We start from the raw sequence: 6,000 nt of genomic DNA, 5'->3' as shown, positions 1-6,000 counted from the left end.
TATATATCAGATTATGACTGTAGTCACAGGGTGGGATTGTCGTGGAATGCAACCCCCCTTCAGTTTGGAAGGAGCAGGCACGTCTCCCTCTTTATCTGATATTTGAGGCTAACAGCTTCTTTTGTTTGGCCCCAGAGCACCCTGGCCAGGCCCATTAGCCCAGTCGCTGGGCACCCACAGGCAGTGTGTGGGATGATGGAAGGCTCCAGGGGCACCCACTCCAGTGTGGGGGTGCAGAGAAGCTTCTAGAGTGCCCACACGTCATAATCTGATCAGCCAGTATAAAAAACGGGACACTCGTCGGCGACTCGGCCCATTGTGCGGGTCCCTCGGAGCACGAGCTTGGCCCCTGCCGCCGGGAGCCACGGGCCCCCCCGCTCCCCGGGATGGAGACTCCACTTGCCCTGCCGCCACGTGTGTAAGTAAAACTTCTCGCGGATTGCGAGCATATTTATACTTTCCGTGCACATTTGCACATATATTTTCCGTGCACATTTGCACGGGTACTTTAAATTAATCCTCGCACAGTCGCGAGTGGCCGCTGAGAGCCCCTCGCACAACCGCGAGTGTATTTTCCTCCCGTGCTTTCACATAAGCACGTGTAGGATTCCGTGCACACTGACACGGGTAAGTAAATTATTTCCTCGCACAATTGCGAGTGTATTATAAATTTACCCTCGCGGAATCGCGAGTGCACACTTCTCGTACTCACTACGAGTACGTGCATCTCTTTTGCACCGTGTTCGGCAAGTGTGTGCTTCTCCGGGACCCAAGGCTGGCTCCGGCATTGTTTTGGTGCAGCCACGTGCATGCACACTGTGGACCGCTGTTGTATTAGTTGCTGCCCCTTCAAATTATTTCCTCAACTGATATCCGAACCTGTATTTAAGTCACTTGTGGAGTGCAAGAACCCTGTTTCTCATTGGATTAATAAAAGTTGCTGTGGACTCTGTTGTCCCTTAAATTAACCTTGGGGTGCCTCCGTGTAATATTTCGTGACAATTATTAATAAAGAGGGTCAATGCATTTGGAGCCTGACTCCAGAAAACACTTTAACATATCTAAAATTTTATTTCTATACATTTAGGAACGAAGAGGAAACTGTTCAATTATATATTTAACTTGAGTGAAGGATTAACTCCCGTCAAGGGTAAAGTTATATCAGAAATCAGTTTAGGTACCCTCTCCCTCTTTTAATAAAGACATTCTTTCCTGCCTTCCACTTTAAACCTATTTGAGTGAACAGAAGACAGAAGTTTCAGAACAGGACTAATTATTCTTAATCCAGGAGGAAATTTTTCCTGTGGCTTCTGAAGAAGAAAGACAGTCTCTCTTTCTCTTAAGTAAGAAAATAATACAGTTACAAAATACAGGATTTAGATTCTAATTTACTGAAAACGTTACAAAACAACTTTTCCTAATTTATAGATAAATAATGCTGTTCCTTTGACAGCAATGCAGGATATTGCCTGACAAGTCAGTTCTCAGTGTAGTGTTCATGTTCTCAGTCTTTTTTGTTCGTTATAGTCCCATCTCTAACTACACCCTCATTCATGCTATTATTTATTAAGTACTCTCCCTACATGTTAGCTAATATCAATATGTTCCTTCTAATTGGTAATATTTAAATCTCTCTTTATAGTTGATTTCTGTTTAGATTTAGAATGTGAATGTATTACTTTGCTTCTGAGAGACAAAAGAGACAGGTTGTGATCTTGCCAGAAATTGCCACTGCAATTTCCAAGAGTGAAAACTGTTAGATTTCTGAGCCTCTTACATTTGTTTCTAATTCTTCTTATGTTTCAGCAAAGACAAGATTCACAAAGTCTGTCTGTTGAAAAGTCTTCCAGAGATTAAGATGTTTAATACTGTATGGCTGTAATAAATACTGGTGTATATATAAAATTGTATACCACATTGAATGTTACCAAATGTTAACACCTTGTGTGTGGTCAGACTTTTAAGCCTAGACTTTTTCAGATCCTCTGGTTTTCTGTCAGGTTCGCCAATGCTGTATTTATTCCCTTACTTATTCTCACAACTACTAATGGCTTTCTTTAAAATTCCATGGTGATGGGTGAGGCATCAGAAAACTGGAAAAGGTCAGTTATAGTGACTGTCGTATAAAAGGCAGGAAAAAACAAGAAATTTTAGCCTAGTCAGTTTAACTTCAACTCTCAGAAATATTCCGGAGAAAAAAAGTATCACACCAATTGGAACGGGTAACTAGAATATGTAACTTAATAAGAAGATCTACACACAGCCAGTATATATCTGACAAAAATAAATCTCATTAGACTAACGTGTTACTACAATAGACCAAGACTGTCTGCAGACTGGGGAGCAGCAGCAGAGCCCATACTTAGGACTTGAGCAGAGTTTAAACATTATTTCCTGTAACATTTCCATAAGGTATAGCAAAAATTGTCAGATGATGACATAAAAATGGGTGAATAACCATCTCCACACAGGTTTGTTATGATTGTTTCACTGTCAAAATGGAAAAAATTATCAAATAGGACTGTGATTTTCTGGGTCCGTATTTGTTCTGTTTTTCATTGATGATCTGGATAAGGAAACTGGAAGTGTTCTTAGAAGGCATAAAAAATAAAACTGCAGAAGTCCAGCGTTAGTGCAAATGGATGTTAAAAGATCAGAAAAACAGACTTTAAGAAAAACAGGATGAAATTCAATAAGGACAAGACCAGGAGACCATGCTCAGAAAGAGTAATCTACACCACAATCCATAATGAGGAACTACAAGTTAGACAGTAGGTTTTCAGAAAAGGACCCAGGGATTAGAGTGTATCACCACAGGCCAGTAACGTCACGCCACGGAGACAGAATAAGTGTGACACAGAGATGGATAAGCTGGAGTACAGTTTGTGAGACACTTGATAAGGTCATGCAGTTCTGTTCAGCACTGGAAAGGCCCCAGCTGAGTTACGCTCTCCAGTTTTGTGCTTTGTGTTTCGCTGAAGAAGGATGTAGGCTGCTGTGAAAAGGGTTTGCTGGAAAGCAACAAGAAACATGACTGCTGAGTATGGGCTGAAAGACACAGAGTGACTAGTTAAACAAAAAGCACACTTAAGGACTGATCAATGCTTGATAAAAGTCTTCACAAGCATCAAAGGTTGATACAATGAAGAAATAATCCATTCACCACGTCTGTGGTGGACGTGACAAGAGCTAATGGGTTTAAGTTACAGCAAGAATAATTCAAGTTACTTATTAAGGGGAAAAAGTACTTCTTGATGGTAAGTGAAGCACAGGAATTTCCTGGAGAGGTCATGGAGACCTCATAATTAGAAATTGTAAAGGAGTGGATAAACAAATATCTATCAGGAATGAACTCAGCATAGTTAGAAGATGAACTAGATGAACTTTTGCAGATCTCTTTCAGTCTTTTTTTACGGTCCCATGGTTCACTGTAGCTAATAAGATGTTTCGGAATCTCTCTGCTCTTGGGAATTTCTAGGGGTGGTAAAGTTTTTATAACAGATGTGGAGGACCTTCTATTTATTTGCTTGTGTGCCTTAAGTGCATAGTACTTTAGTACATAGCACGCCACAATATATTATTCTGAGAAACTGGAGTTGATGTGGCCTAATTGGGGAATATGTCACAACATCATGAAAGTCAAAATATTATGGGTTCTTCTGCAAAATACATAAATGCAACAAATAATGTCTTTCAAAATGTCCTCAGCATCACTTTTCACCAGTAATAAAGATCTCCTAAATAACTAACCCCAAATTCAGCATTCTCCCTAGAAAAATTATTTCTACATACAGCAGATCACTTTTAAGGATTCTATATGCCTCCTTCTCTTTCCCCACCCTCACTTTGTAGCTTTCTGAGGTGGTCTTTTTGCACATGGCTCCCACCTCAAACAGACAAAGATAACTGCATTTTGCTCCACAATGGTGTTGTGAAGTAAATAAATTAAAGAATAATAAATAAGTGCAAGCTCTGGAATACAGACTGTGCTGTATTAACAATAAGTTACATTGCACCACTCTTCCATTTACAGATAAACTTTACATGTTGTGCTGGTGGAGTGCAGAGGTATCCAGCCATCAGCTCCGTGCTTTGGCAGCAGAGCCAAAGCCACCTGATGTGACTGTCCCTTCTTGTCCACAGGCCCAGGGACATACCCACATTCTTTATGGGAGAAATCCTACACCACTCTAAGTCTGGAGGTTCTATGGAGTCCCAAAGAGATGTGGCTTATAACAGTAGATCAGTCCATTCACAAATCTCCTTCAAATCCATGGGATCTATTCCACGGCAACAAATGTTATACAATAGACTTTGCATTTAGAGGCTGAGTGCAGGAATAAAACACTTTTCTGTTCAGTTACATGTTTTCTGAGATTTGCAGATATTCTGTGTGTGTGAGGTGAGGAAAAGAGACCAGGATGAAAAAAAGAGGGAGAGAATGTGGCAAAATACACACGGTATGCCAAAATGAGAAAGATCCTGTTATTCTTTTCTTTGATCAAGCTACTGGCCACAGAAAAATGGCCAACATAGATTATATATGCCAAAGTCAACTTCAGTCATTTGATCTTTTATCTGCCAACTTCCACCCATTTTCCCCAATTGTATCCACATTTAATATTATTTTAGCCATTAAAAATGTGGTTTCCTACTTAGTTCAAGTTTTCTGGGCAACAGACATTTTATTCTCCCACTGAAACATATGGGAGAAATAAAATAACTTTTGTGCAACAGAAGTTATACTCTACTGAATATATACTACCAATAATAACTCCTAATCACTAAAACTGTTAATTTCTTTTATCATTTATATGGATTTAAATAGGATGTCAAAGAGTTTAGTTCTTGTTTTTAGTCTAAAACCACACCATGAGAGGGTTATTTTCAATGAATAAAAACTGCACATCGATATTTTTAAGAGATCTCTGATTTATTTTATTCTTTACATGGCTGCTGGAAAAAATACTGCTGAGTTCAGCCATCACTAATTGATGAGAAAGGTTTATGTGACTAAATCAGAGAAACTGATAAAATGCAAGGGAAGGGACCTCCTACATTGAGAATCTCTGACTGTAAATCTCACTAGTTTCTGAGTGGAAAATACCCCAAAAATTGTTTTGCTCAGAGGTGCTAAACACCTGTAGCTGCTGTGGCCTGTAATTGATGCTGTCAACACTCGCAACTTCTGCACATTTGGACTGTGTAACTCACTGGTCCTGGCATCTAGAAGACAGACAACTCCAGCTGGTGCTGATCTGGGGTGAGGCAGCAGATTTCACTGAATTTCAGGTTGTTTTGAGATGGACACTGTTCAATTACACATATTAAAAAACAAAACAAACAAAAAAAGTGGTTAATAACTGTAAACTTCTGAACTAGGAAGAAAAAGACTTTTGGTCTTTCCTCAGACTGCCCTGCACAGCTGAAGTATTATCACACTACAAGCAAAATACTGTGAAAATTGAAAATTGTACTGTTTTTGTTACTTATATTTGTATTTTCTATAGTTTTTTACTTTAGCTGTTTTATTTCCCATGGTCATGAGAAGTCTCAGAATCTTGCGAGCAGTGTGTTGCCTGCAAGCCACTGGGTAGCATCCACAGAGGCTGTGAGACCACTGAGTGAATTAAATACTAGAGCTGAATACTGGATGTTTCCGCTAAGATTGCCTCTCTCTGTGCACACAGTGCACAGTGTACGAAAGAAACCATGGGTACTGTTGAATTCACACTGTCATGGCACTAAGTGGGAAATATGTAAAGACTCAGCAAGTCAAAACCTGAACCTCTGTGAAAACCACTGCGTATTGCAACTGGACACAGAGCAGTTACCATCTGCCTGGAGTATCAGCACAGCTCCTGATGAATTTTAACATGGTCCTTCAAGCTTGTGTTAACTATGTGGTGAGTTTATCATCACCTAAGTCAGCTCTAATCTTTGTGTTGCTTTCCAGCAACCTGGTTTGGCCATCATGAAACTGAGAATGCTCCTCCAGTA

This window comes from Streptopelia decaocto (genome assembly GCF_964273445.1).
Source record: "Streptopelia decaocto genome assembly, chromosome: 5".
Taxonomy (NCBI): Eukaryota; Metazoa; Chordata; class Aves; order Columbiformes; family Columbidae; genus Streptopelia; species Streptopelia decaocto.
Note: the sequence above shows the minus strand (reverse complement) of the source record.